General features: G+C 36.3%; 1 long non-coding RNA gene across 2 annotated transcripts; it reads left to right on the forward strand.

The window, feature by feature from the left end:
• Window positions 1-245: 245 nt before the first annotated feature.
• LOC127482486 (uncharacterized) lies at window positions 246-14,840 on the forward strand. 2 transcript variants are annotated; one of them, XR_007908626.1, is made up of 4 exons: window positions 246-262; window positions 4,514-4,720; window positions 5,983-6,098; window positions 13,881-14,840. It is a non-coding gene; the product is annotated as an uncharacterized LOC127482486 (long non-coding RNA). The 2 variants fall into 2 exon arrangements; XR_007908625.1 differs by lacking the exons at window positions 246-262; window positions 4,514-4,720 and adding an exon at window positions 1,949-2,221.
• Window positions 14,841-19,827: the final 4,987 nt, after the last annotated feature.

Here is a 19,827-nt window from a genome sequence, read left to right on the forward strand (position 1 = left end):
ATCACATTACAGGAGGCAAACACACAGAGTAGGGAAGTAGTCTGGAATCTGTCCATGTAATACACTCTAATTATAATTTGTGTGTCATCTTTCCAATAGACCGTGTGTTTACAAGGAACTGTCACTGACTTTTGATGTATGTGAGGGCAATTGGGTTGAACAGTGGTTTTAACCTATGGGAACTTGAGGGGTCCTATTTCTGTTTATGTTTTTACTTCTCAGTATGGTGCATACTGTCATTTGCTGTAGAGCTCTAACATGGGTGAGTAGTCTAGTTTTCCTTGGTAGTCAGCAGAGAGAGTTGACCTCTGGAGGCCATTTTAGAGTACTTAAATTCATCATTGTTGTTGAATTACGGAGCTTAGACTCCTGAGCGAAGACATATAAGCTGGGTCATTTCTGGGCATTAAAAAATGCTGCATCATTAAAATTTCAACAGTGTGTATTGATCTCATAAGTAAGTGCAGATCTTGGTAAGAATTTGCCTTTAATCTTTTTCTGTCAAGGTAAGGAAGTGAGCAAGAGCTTTTAAGCAGCTTTACCTGGTCATCTTATTTTTAATGACTGATGCTTATAAAATAAATAGAATGAGCAGCAGAACATAGCCTTGCACATGTCAGTGTACTTTGAAAGAAGACCTCTATTCATACAAATTACTGGGAAACACTTTTAAACATGTGTCTTGAAAGTGCTTGTTCTTCTAACTCATTTTACCTGTTAGATTGACTCATATAAGTAATGAGATGATATATAAAGAAAAACAACTTTTGCTGCTGATTTGTGCCCTTTGTGCAGATCCAAAGAATGCTTACCATGGGTCAGTATTTAAATTCTTTGAGAAGGAAAGTCAACATTGTGGGGGAATCTGGAAGAATCATATGAAAGAGAACCTTGTAAATACCAGACCGAGTGCCAGGACTGATCAAATTTTGAGTCCCAAGTCTCAGATGTTTAAAACTAAATTTATAAAAATCCAGAATTGCTTTATATAATAGGAAAATTACATAGGCGATGTCTAGCCTTGTGAGCAGCTGCCAAGTAAGGTAAGCACTCAGTGAACTTTTCACTCAGGAATTGAGTTCTGAATAGGAATCTTGGCAAACCAGCCAGACCTGTGTGGTTGTTGGTTACTCAGATTTATTTTTTAAAGTTTTATTGCATGAATTTGATTTTATACCTGTCTGGTAACATATTAACAGCTTTCTGTCTTTGTTCCTAATATGATCTGAAATATTTCCATTTCCTGGACTGAAAAATAAGGGCATACGTGTGTGCCCACACTCACAAATATACAGAAACAGCTCTCCACCCCCAAAACACTAATTAGGAAAATAGCCATATGAAACCAGAGATGTCAAAATTTAGGTAGAGTATCACAAAACTGATTTAACACATGATATTTAAGGGTTCTCTAAAATTAAAAGTGTGGGTTGTTGTTTGTTCTAATCACCATTCTCTGAACACCATGGAGTAATGATGAAATTCCTGCTGGTCCATGCTACTGACAGGACTGTACCTTATCTCTCTACAGTGATTGCTTGCAATACACTGACCTAGAAAGTCCTTTCTGGACCTGGATTTCTTTATGTAGCTGACAAAGAAGTTAATTTGGATAATTTTCAATTCTGTTCAGTATTTTTAAGCATCTTTACAGCATTTGTGTGATTCATGTGAAGGAAAGAGGGAAACTGCTGGGCATTTTTTAATAAGCAAGCCCACAGCTGCAGCTGATTATTAATTTTTAGAGAAGAACTAAGATTATTGCAAGCCATTATGAGTTTTAAGTAAATAATATTGTGGTTTAACCCCAGCCAGCAACTAAGTACTCCCCAGTCCCCGATGGGAAGGAGAATTGGGAAAAAAAAGTAAACCTCATGGGATAAGAATTGTTTAATGACTGAAACAAAATAAAATACTACTAATTACAACAATAACATTTATAATATTATTTTTAATTAAAAGGAGAGAGAGAGTAATAAAACCCAAGCGAAACAAATATGCACAGTTCAATTGCTCACCACCCCCCGACCAATGCCCAACCCACTCCTGAGCAACAATTAGCAGGTCCTGGCCAACTTTCCTCAGTTTATTGACTAAAACCGACATCCTATGGTTCTTTGGTCAGATATGGTGAGGAGTCCTGGCTGTGCTTCCCCCCCAGCTTCTTGTGCACCTACTTGCTGGCGGAGCATGGGAAACTTTGAAAAGTCCTTGACTTAGGGTAAGCACCACTTAGCAACAACCAAAACGTGAGTGCGTTATCAGCATTATTATCCTACTAAACCCAAAACACAGGACTGTACCACTGACCAAGAAGAAAATTAACTATATCCTGGACAACACCAAGACAAACATCTGGGTTTATTACTGTATTTTATGTAATTCATAAAGTTCAGTATGAAAGGCCCTTTTATGAGCATATGACTTCCAAGAGCTTTTTAATAAAAGTGAATCTAGCAATGTTAGAATTTAAACATCATTATTTCACACTGAGATGTATTTCTTTAGCACAGACTCTTAAGCAAATTTCATGGATGATTAATAAAAGGACTCAGATGTAGATCAAACATGTTGTTCTTATGAATTCCCTTGTAAATATCACTTCAAATCTCTAAGATTACTGTTATGAAACTTCATTTATTATGAAAGGCTAGAATGGGCTAACCATCTGTTATTATTATTTACATGTCAAATCATAGTGCCATCAACTGAATAAGGAAGTTACAAGTTACTTGCGCAAATGTTTCTCTATTTTTCAAATGTTATTTCACTATTTGTCATTACTCTGAGTAAAGGAGACACCAGGGCAGATCCATTGCCAAGTGTAACACTCATTACCCTGAGCAAATCCATTCAGAAAGGATTCTCAGGCTACTGAAATGTCAGCTGTAAACAACTGCTGCTTAAGAGACTACTTTAATACTTGTTCACAACAAGTACATCAACAAAACCTATGGTAGTTATTTCACTTAGTATAAAACATCCCCACATTTACTGTAAAGCACCTAACTTTGGCCCAAATTCAACAAATTATTTAACCTTTAATTACTTCTCTAAAAAGATAATTTTCATCTTGCCTTCAGGCAAGAGCTGCATTTTTGCTGTGTTATGGGATCAAGTAGCACTGCATGAGGCGAGCAGGTTAGTCAAGTCAAACAGTTAATGCTGGGGACCCGAACTCCTCAACACACACATTTCCAGTGGTTTTACCCTAACCCCACCTAGTCTGGCTGAGACAATAGATATATACCAGCTGCTGCAGCACATAATGTGTACTCTGAAGAATATCATATCCCTAGCTCAGCTTCAACTGTAAGGCAGCCCTGAGGCTCAGTGGGGAGAACTGAAGTACAGGAACAAGTGTCAGCTGGAGTTTTGCTTCAAAAACACACTATTGAGCAAAATTAATATGCTAACGTAGATATAGCATTAGTGAACTCCTGAGTTTTCTTGCATTCGGCCTCACTTTATGTGTTTCCTATGTCTTTCACTTCCGTGCTTAATAAGAATTTTGGCAAGATTTACTGGGAGTAAATCTCCAGAGCCTAATTTTTGCAGGCTTAAATCTGTGACTGAACTGCACTAGTAATGTTAAGGCAAATAACCTTATCCACTAATACAGGTATTGTTCTTTGCCCATATTTCTTTATCCAGTTTCTTATTCCATTTAAACTCATTGTTTTGCCCATCCAGCGGATTAATTCCTCATGATCGTTCAAGGGAGTATAAGCCATTAAAATAAATACAAAGCCTAGCCTATTTGCAGGGATTTTAACAATTCTGTATGGATCTGTACCTCTAATTTCACTCAAGTTAATGGCTTCAGGATCTGGCGGAGTTAAAACTTGTTCTTTCTTGGTACATGTGAGAAAAATTTGAAATTTGATTCTAGACCTCCAATTTGAATATAGACATCTCAGAGGAAAATACTGTTTTGTAGTATGGCCAGCATGGAAAGAACCAAAAACTTAATACTTAAAAAAATACATTTTAAAGCAGAAGCAGCCATTCAGTGATAATCTGTCTTTGAATTTCATGTGAAAAAATAACAGACCTTCCCCCATCTCAGTTAATGACTTAATTGACTAATCAAGCAATGTCATTTTATCCTTCAACTATTTCTCTATTGACCTGAACCTGACAAAGTTCAGTATCATTTAGCTTAGTTTTGTTCAGAAATTGAATCAAGTTCTTAAATAAAAATGCACAGAATCAAGAGATGGCCAAAGGAAGATACATTAACTTTGGGATATTTCTTAGACTATTAATGTTAAATCTAATAAATTTTGCGAATAAAAATTTTTAAGACTCTTATTTGCATAGCTTTTTATAAGAATTTATGTTTCTAACACAAATTTTAATGACCAGTTTGGCATTTAGTTCAGTAGGTTGGCATTGCTCTGAAAGTAGAACCTGACTCATTACCTGGAACTATTTGAGATACTGTTAAATTTTGCATTAACTGAAGTATGATGGTAATTTTCACTTGCACTTTTGTGCATTTTGTGTATAGTCTTGATGAGATACACAATGCTAAGGGGAAATGAAGGCAAAAGGATGCTACCCTTGAAACTACAGATGTCTAATGAACTAAACCCTGGACCAGCACCAGTCCTGATGCCTTGGCATGAGCTGCTACATACACAGCCCACTGGCAAAGTCCAGTTTAGATCTTTATGAACCAGTATTATATCTCAGCCAGTCACTGACGTGAAAGCAGGTGGGTTCTTCCAATGGAAAGGATCTTGTTCTGAAAGGGTGTGGGTTTGATCCTGAGCATGATGGTTTAAGCAGCGTGAAGAATTCAAAGTGTGGATTCCATTGTGATGGCTGTTATGCCTCTCAACTCGGCCTCTCATGCCTCCGCTGTTGCAACTCACATTCTGATTTTATCTGCTGCTGCTGCTGCAGATCTTATTCCTGCCTGTTCATACATCCCTACATTACACAAAATAATAAATATCAGTAAAGTGTTTAATATCATTATAGGATAAATAATTTTAAGCAATTTCCTTTGTCTTTTTAGAGTTCTTGCTGCTTTTGTCAGATTTAATGTTGCCTTTGAAACTGTAATCATTGATGCTTCTTTTCCAACATAAGTATAATCTCCTTTGAGTAATAAGTGATTAGAAAAACATTATTCAGAGAAGCAGTATAGCAATGTTGTTTATACTAGTGAAGAAAATCCCTGGAGAAACAGGCATTTACAGAAATACTACCCTAAAATGAGAATTTTCTCAGGAAATGACATCTCATTACACTATGTGTTTCTTGATCAGTATATCATTAGTTTGAGTATAAAGACAGTAGCTCAAATATTAAAATCCATCCCTACAAATCTATCAGCTTTACCGGTTCTACAAAACATCATGCCTTTCTTGTATCATCTAGGTTTATTTGCAGAAAATATGGAATACATGATAAACCAAATTTGGCATTTAATTCTTTTTTCCAAGCGACTTGATGGTAAATTTTTCCTTTGACTTCAATACTGCAAAATCAAGTTACTTTTCTTTTTTGCAAAAGCAATGGCTTATTTATGCAGGCAATATTTCCCGTGAGGACCTTACAAAGAGGTTCAAGATAATTAATAAACTGCAGATCACTCCATTAAGTGAAGTTTTGTCATTTTTCCCTGAAAATTGCTTTTGGGGTGTTATTTCTTTCCTTACAAGTCTATCTGCTGTTGTTTGTATGGTCCTTGAGTTAAAATTTAACAGAAGTTTATTTTATTGACATTTCATGTTCATGATAGATCTTACTGAAATAAGACACCCTTATTAAAAGGATTTGCATTGAACTAAATTTCTAAATCAACCCTAAAGTTTCCTTAGGCAGAATGATTTTCAGGCAGTGGATGCACAGCCATCATCATTGAGCTGTTCCCCAGTCTCTCCCAGTTATAATCACATTTCTATGCTCTGCTTTTTCCTATTTTTTTCTTTACTTTCTTTTTTTTTATTTTTTTTTTCTCTCTGACAGGTCATAATGTCATATGCAATGCAGACAACTAATGCTCACTGCTGTAAGAATTGAACTCAGCCCAATCTTCATCTGTCAAGTGGGATGTAATGTTCTTGCTTTTCCAATCATAAAAGGTAGCAAGTGCTCTTTCACAAATCTTCCCAAGCAGGCAAGAACTCCAGTTCCAATGGTTTAACTGTCATTAGCAATAAAAGTGTACTGATTGAAAGGAATTTTTTTTTATGTCAGTGGTAGCATCCTATTATAGTAATTGTTAGGAAGGAAAGGAAAAAGAGAATTAAAACTTGATCTTAAGAACTGCTTATCTGACTTTAGACCTGGGAATGTTTTAACAAAATGTCTTTCAGGGTTTTGTTTGTACTACCATTTAGGCACATGATTAGCTATTCTGCTAGTTCTAAAGAAATCAATAAGATATCCTATGATACTCCTATCTATAGGAGCTGTATAGCTAGCTACAGATATTTTCAACATAGCTATCTGAGTAGCAATTGAATTTTTGCATTTCCTTTGAACATATGAAGTAATTAGGTATTGTTTGATCATGGGCACTTAACAATATGTTAGGAATATTAACAGTAATTTAAAGTTGAAGGGTTTTTTCTGGTTTAGGACAAATAAAACCTACAAGATTTTTTAGAATTTCTGATAAGAGCCAATTGTTTAGGAAGATCAAACAGCTACATGTCTGAATTGGAGCAGAGAGTTTCTATTCTTGCCATTAATTGACTCACTTTCAGTTTGAGGACATAAATGAGAAAACTTGGTTGTTTTTAGAGAAATGGCAATCCACAAGCATGAATGAAGGTTTGCTTCACCTGTTGCCATCAGGTCCAGAAAGGAAAACTATACTGCAACTGTTTTCTGCATTAGGTAGTCATATGTCTCTGGCCAGCAATGTACCTGAGCAACTGAAAAACTTCTTGGCAATTTATTAATGGTAAGTGAGGGGAAAATATAAGTGATTACTTCTTCAGTATTGCATTAAAAATGGCCATGGAGAGAACTGAGTTTACAGCTCTCAGACAGTCTTCCAGCTGTAAGCCTTTCCCAGAGGTAGCTGGTTTCTTTTTTTGGTTTACAAATATTCCTAATCAAAGCTGAAAAATCAATCTGGTCTGCCCTGTTTAAGAATACAATACAATGTATGGTAGGGGATAGAGCTAACGTATAATAAATAGGCTGGCTTTTTCTCTTCTGTCCATTATGAAAGTCTAGTCAGAAGCAGCAACTGCAAACAAAGGGAATTGCTACCATTTCCTCCTTTTTTTCAGTGAAAGTGCAGAAACTGTGAACACAGAGAAATGCTCAGTCCCTTCTGCTCCCGTGACAATCTGCCATCCTTCACGACTGGGTATAGTCACATTGTGAAACCACTGGTGAATCAGAGAGGCTGTGCCATAACACTGAGAGCAGGAGGATTAGCAAACAGAAGCTGGGTTTCTGCCTGAGGTTTTCAAGGCTAGTTTCAGCACATTACTCTATTCAATACCTACTATCACTCAAAGAGATTGCCTCAGACATTATCACACAGGTAACACTGTATATCGTACCTTTACAGTACATTTCAGAGGATGAGGTATAAAAATTCAATCAAATATTCGGAAGTGAGGACATGGTATGACAAAAAAAACCAAAAAGTACATTTTGTCTGATAAATTGCAATCATATTTCCCATATCATGCGATCATGGTGAGTTTTATGGAGTCCAGCTATTAAGTAACAGTCAAAAGTCAGACACATCCACTCATGAAACATTGTATGCTCTTGTGGGGTATTTTCACTGAATTAGCTACAACTACAATTAAAATAGTACTTGACCTGATGTTAAATTAGATTATATTCAAATTCTTAAAGGAATTATCTCAAATACCAATTTTATTCCATGAGCTACCACGCAATTAAAAGATTTAATATCACATCCAGACTGCAATTCTAAATGCTTGAAAGAAGAAGAACAAAAATATTTTTTTACAACTTCCACAATTAATGATAATTAATAAGAAAGTTAAAGAAATCTCATTTGCCTTACAAGTATTTGAAGTTGATGAAGTAGAAAAGCTTGATTCACTCTATACTGCATAAAACCACAGAAATGTTTAGCATTAATTTTATGAAGCAGTGTTAAAACTGAACTTGCTGGAAAGTGAACCCCTGCCCTTACACAGAAGAATCTGATATGCTGCCAGTCACATTGCTGAATTCTTTAGACCATCACCTTAAGCAATCACCTCTTAAAAGGAACGTGCATTCCAGTTACAATCCCATATTTTATTTATGACTATGAGAAAAATATAATGGTTCACTGCCATTTACACTTAGAAATGTGTATCTTATTAAACACATTCAGATCCTAACTCTTTTGAAAACACAGATGTCCACATGCATTGATGTAAACTTAAGATTTCAGATTCCAAATTTAGTATAGGTGTGTGGTTTAAGTGCTTCCAAAAGTCAAATTATTTTTCTCTTTGTCCTGATGAAAATTCACTATTAGAAGTAATTTAAAATTGATTACCCAAACCTTATTTTGAACGCATGTGACTCCAGCAACATAAAGCAGTTCCTGCTTCCTATTATAGCTAAAGAAGTCAATAAACTAAACTAGTAGGCTTCCAGTAATGAACTGCTTCTATTAATTTATTTCCAGTAGTTCACAAGGTATACTATAAAACCAAATATCATCTTGTTTTGTTTTAGCTAAGAATTTTGGGAGACTTTTATTTATATATTCCAGTATGTATTTGCATTTTTTGTAATAACATCATGTTGTTTGGGTATTGTCCAGCCTAAAATCCGCTATGATTCTGAAATATTTTTCTGCAGCACCTCTGCGTCACCTGTTGTTCCTCACCTGGACATCTGTAGATGCTATGCTGGTACAAAGGAAGTGGTGTTGGTGCTCAGTTTAGTTTTTCTCAGATCCTTTTTATTTCTAAGCTTCTTTTTGAATGTGTTTACAATAGTCGTGTTTGCAAATTTATTGAGTGTAGTCTTTATTCAGGTAACTGCTGAAATTACTGAAAAGGACATGGCTGAACTAAAACATTTTGCAGTTATTCCATCCAATACATTAGTTGGTTTTGATATTGAACCATTGTTAACCTGGAAAACTATATTCAGAAAGAACTCTCACCTATGTATGTTGTAATTTCATTTATGCAGCTACGCTACCTTGGTTTTTCCAGTTACCACAGCGATATCAAAGGGTTATAACCAGTACCGAAAGCAGAGAACATATCTTTGAGTCTTCAAATCTAATGCCTTTACTTTGTTTAGTTTGTTGAATTAAAGACAGCCCTTAGGAGATGTTAGGGCAATTTATCAGTTTTTAAAAGGAAACACTTTAGCTACTGTGTACACAAAGCACCAATGCCTACTTAATTAATAATCTATAGATGTGATTTAAAGAAATACAGATGCATTGCTTTGTCTTTATTGCCCTCTTGCAGGATTTCAATCAGGAAACTGTTCAGCCATACAGATTTCATTACCGGGAAAAAAAAAAAAAGAGAAAATCAGTTTGTGTAAAAGCTCCTAGCATAGGAACAAAAGGACAAGATTAGTTTTTCTTTGTCAATTTTTTTTCAAACGCTATTTTTGCTTTGTCTCTTCCACATCGTCTGTTCGGCCTCACAGACTCCCTCTGGTGGTTAGCGAGCAAGAGCATCGCCTCGCTTAGGGCCGCATACAAAATCGCAAATCAAAGGCTGATTCATTAGCATTTCTCGCTCTAATAATAATTAAGAAACTATACATTTATTAAAGTATTAGGCCATGTGTAGCCTACTTACTAGATCATAACATGCTTTCTGAGCTAAAACTATTTTAAAAATCTATAATGATTCCCTTTTTTTTCTCAAATTCTTTTGGGGTTTGGAAAGTGAGAAAGAGAGGGTACAACTAACCAGCAAGTTCATATCGCAAAATATCCGTACTAATGATCCAAAGAAAACAACTAATTTATAATTTCAGGTAAATGACTTTTAACACTTGTCTTTACTTTGGCAAAATTCTCCCATAATCTGGATGTGTCCTACTCTCTCGTAGCTGACGGTCTTTTTTCCTACTCTAGGTGTGGATGTGGATTTTGTCTTGATCCAGATATTGTAAACTACCATGGGAGAACTTCTGGATCAAATCTCAGTAGATATAGCCCTCTTTTGAGCAGATATCCAGCCAATTTTTACTTTACTTTATAGTTTAAAGATTTTAAAAAATATTTCTGTAATCAATATAGAGAAAAGTCTCCTCTAATCACACAAGAAAAAGAAGCTACTTTTTTTTAAATTAGAGAATCAGTATTAATGATTTTATGTGGCAATTCTTTTTATTAAAACAGAAATATTTGAAACATAAAGACACAAAAAAAGTTTGCAGAAGGCAACTCCAGATCATAGGTCATATGCTTGGCAAGTCTATTTTACCTATGCAGATGAACAGAATTAAGACTAAACTGAGGTCAAGCTTCTAGTAATTATTGTCTTTTCAGAACTTCTTGTGGTTTAAATACCTGTATTTCATTTCCAAGAAACAGCTAAGTACAGTGATAATGAAAAACAGATATTGAGTCATAAATACATGTTTCTATGATCATTCTGACTGATAAATACATATATTATGAATGTAATAATGTTGAAATTTGTTGTACTGCTTGTGTTTATGCTTCTTATATTGTGTACAGAAAATCAGAAAGAATTAGATTTTAGCCAGAAATGTGCAAAAAAGTAAAAAACTTCCACTCTTGCTGGATATGAGCATGGTTAGGGCACAGGAAAATATTCAAGACTATTCTCTCCTGTCTGCTCTGCAAATCTCATATCTTTCAAGACTTATTCATTGTAAATGGTTTATCCATATCCCTAAGATGCGCTTTATTCAGCTCATTAAGAAAAAACCTCTAGAGCACCTCATAATCAATCATATGCCTGGCTGTATATACAAAATCTTTTTATTAAACTGTATTTATGCATAAGATAGATAGAGTAGTAACTAGATTAATTGACATATTCACCTATGTATACTTGGTACCTACTTGGGAAGCACAGTACCTCCTGATGAGTGTTCATTTATAGGAAATGCCAACATACCTTAGTAGATCAAATACTTAGAACACGACGTTTTCCAGACTCAAACATGGATGTAATTTTTGGAAAAATATTCTTGAGGCTATAACTGGTCTTGAAATGTGTCTGCTGGTGATAGAGGATTAAAAAAGTAGGTGTTACTGATATGAACAAACTCTCCATAGTTTGTAACTCCAGGGAGTTCTTAAAGTATGCACATTCATTTTCAACCCTCTTCACACATTTCTCAGTAGTTTGTCTTCAACACTGAGAAGCTACCCGTTTTTCAATGTATCCAGAAAAAATGGTCTCAGGTAAATTATGACTGTTGAAACAAAGATAATGTTTATGATGGTCAGTCAAGGTTGTGTATATGGGCACAAAATGGTGTTTTAGTGATGGAAACTTATGAATGTAATTTCTCTGACTTAATAACTATGTAGAATATGTTGAGAGAATTTCGGCTTCATTTTAAGTCCTTGATAATAGCATATTGTTCTCTACTTTACATAAATAGAGCTGAATTGTTGAAGAAAATATCGAATTTATTACACAATTTTTGACACAAAATCTTTCTTCTTTAAAGATTACTAGTAAATACAAAAATAAACTATTTATATGACTGTTAAGTCAATGTAAATGGCCATGAGTTAGTTTGGTATTGGTTGATTCAAGTTTGTCTACATTAGGTTTTCCACAGTGTTTTAATTTGAGTAGTGCTCATTAAACAGATAAGAGAAACGTGCATTTGCAGGTTTCTTTTCAATAACCTAACATAGCAAAAATTTCAAGTATTTAAATTTTCCTTCAGAAATTTTACGATGAAATGTTTACTGTTAGAGCCTAGTATAGATTTATTCCAAGCCAATATAAATACAAACCTATTCTCTTCAGTCATTACTATATAATGTTATGTCTCTTCTTGAGACATAGATTTTTCTATGGTGCTGCAAGAACCTGTATAATTGCAAGCATCTTGCTCTCAGAAAACATCACAATATAAAATAATATGAAGAAATGCAGTAAGCTCATGAAATGAAATCCCTGAACTACTTTAGTTTCATTAATATCCATTTAAATACGCTCTGCTAAGAATTTAAACGACACTACTCTAGGTTCTCTGCATCTCATAAAAAGTATATTTTATCTATTGATTATTTTTCCTACACGGAAAAATCTGAAGAGTTAATTTTATCTCCAGAAAACTGATAGATGCAACTGATGGGTAGTGGTCTTGACTACTATATGATATTTTTGGCAAGAATAGCAAAAGAGCATATTTCATTAATAAGGCCACCCTTTCACAACTGAAACAGTTTACTGAAAATCAGTATGTTCTCATATAGATAAAAATAGCTGTCAATTCACTACAAATGCATCTTTTACATATTTTTCCTTTAGAAGTCTTTAATAGAAATGCACAAAAAATAATATGAGAAATATGACTAAAGTAATTGGAAAGTGGATTTACTCCTTAGTTTCTGTAGCTGTATTTTCTCTTTCTGTTCAGTATTTCAGTTTTAAATCAAACATGGGCTACCATAACAAAACCAAAAATCTTGCATTTTAATTTACATTATCACATTAAATTCTTAAATGAATATGTAAATAAAGGCTGAGAATTTCTTTAGTAAGTAGCTTTTTATAAAAAGTCAAAACCCAGATACAAAATTGATAAAAACTGACAAGGCTTCAGCTAAGCCAAATTTTACCAGTGATAGTCTTCAAACTCAGTGAACCTAAAGGTCAAACATTGTTAAAAAAATAGGAACAGATTCACAAAGTTATGCAAATTCTATAATCTACTAACCTGATGCTGTGATTGACTTGTTCCTGGAAAATTACTTGTGGGCTATCAGTGGAAGCTGAACATAATTAGAACTAAAAAAAAATATACTTTTTAAAAAACAGAAGTTTCAAAAGCTGGTTTCTGTAATGTTTGTAAAAGGGGAAAAAAATAAAAATAGCAAGAATCCAGTCATAAAAAAATGAGTTACTTTGCTGTGTTTTTCATATCAAAATCAAACTAAAAGTCAAAAGAAAATCCATTTATTAAATATACCAAAGAAAATAGTAAAATAAAATCTCTTCTGACAGACACACAGAGTTTGTCACTGTGGTTAATGAAATATGAAACGGCCCTATTTGCATGTTGATTTTCATGATTCCTTGGAGTGAAACACCTCAAAAATAATGTCATGAGGGGATTTGATTACCAAAAGCAAACACAGCTTCTTGTGCTGGGTTGATGACACAAAGAACTGAGCTGCACATAGGACTCACAGGAAAAGTGAGATAGATGCATAAAAGCACAAAACATGGATGCTCCACAATTGAGTCTACTTTCAATGCTTCTTTAAATTAGCTTGTATAAACCTCTGGATTCTCTAAAAGTGGTCATTGTAAAGAAAGGCACATGGCTGTTTTCCTTCCAGGAGGAAAAGTGTAGGAAATCTTTATATATTGGATCAAATTTTTCCCTCAAGTTCCACCACCAGGTGGACACCTGTGAACCTGAACGTCCTCCAGCAAGGACTGCTAGTCTTCAAATACTGGAAAGTGTCTGCAAAAGAAGAGAGAATACATTGTTTTCCATATCCACATACAAGAGAGGAGCATGCTTAAATCACTGCACTAGAAATATAAGCAAACAATAGCAAAGAGCATTCTGGTTGTAAATGATAACTGATCACTAAAAGAGTATCTATAAAGGTGGTGGGGCTTCCATCAGTGGTAGCATTTTAGGATAAATAGACATTTGTGAAAATTGATTATTTCAGAAATTGGTTATATCAGAAAACTGATTTCTGTTTGCTTTCTGAGATGCAGGGCAGTTTGATCGGGAATTCCTCCAGCAGAACTCTCTGTCATGGTGCTTACCTGTGCCCAGTCGGTCTTGGGAGATGAGGGAAGAAAACTTCATCTATATTTTTGGTAAACTTCAAATAAACTCTGAGTAATAACATCTCCCATGAAATCTCAGAAAAATGAAAAACAGAATCAGTTTAGTGATCTGTGTCTGAATGAAGCCCTCTCCCAGAGCAAATTAAAACACTGCACAGCTGCACCTGAATCAATAAGCACCAACTCAGGCAGCTACAAAAACCAATAAAAAAGAAAAGTCTGGTTCAAACAAAACCAAGCTCAAGCTACCTTCATCCACTGCAGTAAAATGTTTCGCTAATTACCTGAAAGTAGACCCAGTCTCCGTTCTGTCAGAAAAAAAAATTGCAAGAGCTGACAACAGCACTGAAAACTGGTTTCTGCAAGACATTAAGTTAAGATCTATGGCAACTATGGAATGAATTCGCTGTGTTGAATTTTGATCTCTATATTTTAATGTCCTTTCCTTGAATTCTGGACACAGGCGAAGTCCTAGCAGTACTAAAGTGGTGGGCAGCATACAAACCTGTAAAAGAAAACAATCCTCTAGTCATCCCCAGAACTTTGTAACTGAAATTAATTTTGTCAGGCTGTTTAAGTAGAAGATAGGAGTCATGTTTTGTAAAGCAGACAGGATCTGTTGGTAATTCTAATAGTAATTCTAATGAAGACTATTAAATCTGCCTTGAATTTTTCTGTTTCCTGACTCACAATTTATATGATGGCAGTCTGCCAGACAAAATTAAAAGAAATGGTGAACTAGCAGTTTTTGTCTAAAAAAAATCCCATTCTTCTGTACTATATCTTCACAAGGCCTTTGCACACCTATAGAGGTATGGTTTCTACATTTTCCTAGATACTATAAATCTCTGCTTAGATAGGCATCCATATAACAAATATAAACATTCCAAGAAAAATCAAAATCAACTTACACATCTTTTTGGGCATGATACCTGCAGGAAGATGGCAACCCTCTCACTTTTCTTTTCTTTTCTTGCATAGCTGTATTTGGAGCCATCTGCAGGCTCCTTGGCAATGTGTACAAATCAGATTTTGCTTCCCTTGACCAAGGAAGACTGGACTGAAGCCAAGTTCAAGATGCTGCTGACACATAAGCCCTTTCTGAGTACCTATGGAGAGCCCAAAGAAGCCAATGTTGACACTACTGCTGCCGTCAGGATGGAGGAGAAGGTAGAGGCAGCAGTAACTGCTGTGAAGGGTTCCCATCCTCTGTCTACTGCCCACCAGTTTTCTCTCTTTGCCCAAAGAATGCCCTGGTGATCAAGTTCTCCAGGGTTGGGCAGTGAGGCCCTGGCCTTTTTACTTACGTCAGCCTATTCATTGCCTTTGGCAAATTGCTTTCTTGGCCTGTGTCTGGAGCTGACCTTAGACAAAGCCACCTGCAAACTCCCGGTTTCTTTACCAGCAGCACACACCTGCTTCAGCAGCAGTCATACTTTCCAAGTTACTTCTTTCCACTGTGATCTCTTTCAGCCTTGGTAACTTCCATGTTTCCCACATGGGTGAGGTACCTTCAGTAGCCTGCGTTTCCATTTTTCCTACCTAGAAACTTGAAGTTCATTTTACAGAACTTAAGCCTTCTATTCTTGCCCTACTACCTCAAACCAGTCAGATGTACAATTTATGAAGCTGTTTGAAGGTAGAATAAGTGTTCATTTAAACAGCTTCTGCAGATGCTGCGCCCACGACCTGGATACCTGAGTTTTATAAGACCTGCTCTGTTGTGCTATATTGTATTACAAGGGTTCATCAAAATACTCTTGATTCTGTTTTGTCAAGGAATAACAGATATTGATGCTCTCAGTTTTAGACAAAACACAGCTGTGTTTTTATGCACAGGCAAGTTGCTTCTGCAGCCAACATTAAAAAACATTCCATGGGGTAATTGTCTCAAATCAAGGAAAATGAAACAAGCAACCCTTTTCAACAACTATAAAGCAATTTCATGTTGCTAGGCCATGGTGATTAGCTTTCGGCATTTTCACAGAGAAAATTGCTGGGCATTGAATAAAGTATGGGTACATGTTTTTGTATACCATTTTTAAGACTAAATGTATTACTTTAAAGCATTAAATAGTAATACAAGGTATGAATGGGATTTTGGGAACTATAGCTTCAAATTTACTTTTCTTCTTTTGATTGCCTGCACTTTAAAATCTTTTTTAGAACTGATTTTCAAGAACTGGGGTAGAGAACTAGGAGAAAAAAATCATTGCAAACTCCGGGATGGAATGACAATAGCTCTCAAATGTATATGGGCAGATGTTTACTTCTTTCTAAATGTCAGCAAGAAGCAATAAACTTCAGTTTATTGGTGACACCTCTCCACAGTGGAAATCTGATGTAGAGACAACTATGACCTGAGGGCTACATTATTCCCAAGAATACAGATAGAAGGTGAGTTAATGCTTATAGATATTTGACTTTTACACACTAATAACTTTATGGAAGGTGACTCAAAGGTTGGTTATGAATCATGAATTTTTTTTATTTCACTTTTGAATTATATTTAAAGTTCACATCTGCCTTAATAATGCAAATTCCTACTCCAGGAACTTGTCATAAATAATGGGATAAAACTGCTGTGACTATTGTGCCTGATCTTGTTTCACAAATAAATAAGAAGAGTCAGTCTTCAAAACAAGTCTGTTTTCAGTCTTGTGTTTTATAAACAAAACACAACCAAATCTGGAGAATATTTTTTGCAGCAAGGAAAACTGGTAAATCAGCTAAGAGCTAAGTTGTCAAAAGATTTCTAAAATTTAGGGCTACTCATATGCTTTAAAATTAGTACACTTTAAATTGTTTCCCTGAGGTGTGTAGTTTAGAGCCTTGAACCTCAACTCTAGCTTCAACTTCACCACAGAAAAAAAAAACAAGAAAAAAGAATTCATACAGTATGTTACTGAAACACTTCTTAGGGAAGTTGTATGTCCTATTATGTGTCAGATTTTTATGTGATTTCTCATTCCTGAAACAAAAATATACCAGTGTAAGTGAAATACTTTTATTATTGGAATCATATAAACATAAGATACCTAACCACTGGAGCGAGTAAAAGGAAGGATGTTCTGGTAAGCTTTTTCAGTAATATCTTTCTGTTTAAGCCACTGAGAAGTAAATATGGAGGCCTACATTTAACAGGGTACACAGGTTCCCATCTCCTTTATAGATATATCCTATTATTTTCTCCACTAATTGCTATGGAAAATTTTGGAGCCAAATAACTTTTTGGAGGTGAGCTATCATCGGATAAAGATGACTGTGGATTCTATTACAGACAGAAGAACACTGCATTTAATTTCTTGCTCTTTCTGAAGTTCATATTCTATTCTAGTTTTAGTAGATCTCTTCATGTCAAAAGGTGTTCAGGACTAGACTGAATAAAACTAAATTCAAGGAAATGCATGAGGCACATACTTAAGAGATCCCTTTTGCAAAGATATGAAATCTATTCTTCTAAAGTGCGATGCAAATTTTTTACTGGTTTTCTTACCTGCTTTTTCGACTACTTTATGTGTTTAACTAGATAATTATTTGTACTGAATCCATAACAACTTTTTCATCTGAACTTTCTATTGCATGAAAATTTTACTCAGTCTAGATAAGAAGAGCAGTGGATTAAAATGTCAACACCTGTTTGGTTATGACAGTCTTAACAGCAATCATGACTGCTGTAAATGTGGGAACTTCACTCATGTAAAAGCTGAAGCCTGAAGGTCTGACAGAATAACTACAATATAGTTGTATTCTCAGGTTTTTTCCATGTAATGCTCAGGGCAGTCTTATAGGAACTATATACTTTACAATAGATATGTAGCAGAAAAGCAAAGCTTGAACTATGAAACTGTCAATTAAATATCTAAAGGAAACTAATAGAGTGAACATTCCCATCCAAATCTCTAATGTGATTTTCAGGTTACTTTTCCCTAAAACTAATTTTGTTTCTGTAACCAATTTTCCTTCTTACTTGTCTGTAAAGTCTGACATTCTTTGGTCACCTCTCAGGCTATACTGTTCAAAAGATTCTATTTCTCAAGAAAACAGAAGTGTGAGTGATGAGGATTAACACAGCATTTCAGATGGAAAGTTGTTATCAATGTAATTGTTAGCATTAACTTCATTAAAGCCAAGTTTGCACTCCTGGCATCCCAGAAAAAGAGCGATGTCTGGCAACAAGACGTTATGCAAAAGCAAAATATCAAAGGTATTCAAGATGTTTCCTGTATCTCACTCACCACATGAAGGAATTCACAGTCAAACATAGTCATCAGCAACACTAGGAAAATCTATAGTGACTTCTGTTAATTTTCACAATATACTCAGAGCACTTCCAAAAAAGTGTGTGACATCCTAGAAATGTTTAACAATGTTCTTTCTCAAATCACTTGCAGAAGTAGAGACTGGTAGATTTGCATGGTAATCAAACGTCAAAAAATTATAAAGAATGCACATTAGAAAAAACAAACCACTCCCAAGTGTTTGAGGAATCTTTGATCGTTCATTTTTGCTTAATATGTTTGCAACTTCTTAACCGAGTTACAACAGATGCATAAAACAGCTCAATCCACGTAAGCTTCTAAGATCTATATAAACTGAATTGTGTTCTCCCACGAGGTGTTCCTTTGGACATAATGGAGCAGACCATATGTAAGTTTAATTAAAATCTACATCTGCAGAAGTCAATACCTTTGCAGTCAGCTGATGTGCAGCTGCTGAAATGCTTCAATATAAGTAGCAAAAAGAAAGGTAGAAAAAAAACCCTGTCAAACTGATGACTGAAAAATACGCAAACAAGAGCTCACTGCCTCCAACAGCGCATCTGGACGATTCTGTTGGTCACTGCTGCTGCCAGCTGTAGCTCCCTGACTGGTAATTCTAAAACAAGCGGCTAAGAACCCTCAGGCAAATCCGTTTCATTCATAACGCAGATATGCCGATGAGAATATTCACATGAACTCGTATCCATATTCTGGAGGAAGTTTTATATTTCACTCCATTCTGAAAAGACTGGATTTTCAGGAGCTCCCATGTCGGCACCGTTTAGGACTGCCTGCGTCTGCCCGGTTCCAAGGAGCCTGCTGGCCCTCAAGCGGGGATGCGGTCCTGCCGCGGCAGAGCTCACAACGGGAGTTGTGATTTGGCAGTGAAAAGCGGCTAGATTAGATTTCCCTTTTTTTTTTTTTTTTTTTTTTTTTTTTTAAAGGAGTGACAACGTCTGCCACCTTTTGTCCTTTGAGATACTTCATAGTACGGACCGATTAATGGAAACCTGTGAAGGAGGTGAAAACAATGAGCACAGGCAGTGTTTAGCCTGAAGGACTTGCTGCCGGCTGGCTACCTGTTGAGGTGGGTTCACTCAGGCACTTCATTTTTTCTGTCTTTCCAAGAGAGTTCATTTAAGCCCGGCCGGACCTGCCGAACGACGCCCAGCCTTTCTGGCAGACGCGGCTCCCGAGTCTCCCTAGGAGTGGAGGCACCAAGCAGAGAGAAGTTTTCTGCGGAGAGGACTGGGATTCCACTCCTGCCCGCGGACCGCCCCGCGCTCCCACCGCCGCCCTGCGTGGGCAATCACAAGCTGAAAGAAGGGAAGAAAAGGGTGGGGGAAAATAAGGAGGGAGGAAAAAAACCCCACCCTTTCTTTCTCCGAGAAGACGTTCCTGGGGAGCTCAGTCTCCCGGAGCCGCGGGCTGCCACTGCCAGAGCGGGGGTCGTGGACCCTCCGGCGCCGCGCGGGGCGGGCGCGGTGGCAGCGGGGAAGGGGGTCCCCGCGGACAGGTGGGGTGGGCTCTGCCTGCGGGGGGTGGCGGGGCTGCCGAGCAGGCTCCGAGCCCCTGCGAGCGCCGGGGCGCCCTAAGCGGTGGCACCCGCC

The sequence above is a fragment of the Manacus candei genome, unplaced genomic scaffold (genome assembly GCF_025592945.1).
Source record: "Manacus candei isolate 608988 ecotype Guabito, Panama unplaced genomic scaffold, ASM2559294v1 h1tg000088l, whole genome shotgun sequence".
NCBI classification, from domain to species: Eukaryota; Metazoa; Chordata; class Aves; order Passeriformes; family Pipridae; genus Manacus; species Manacus candei.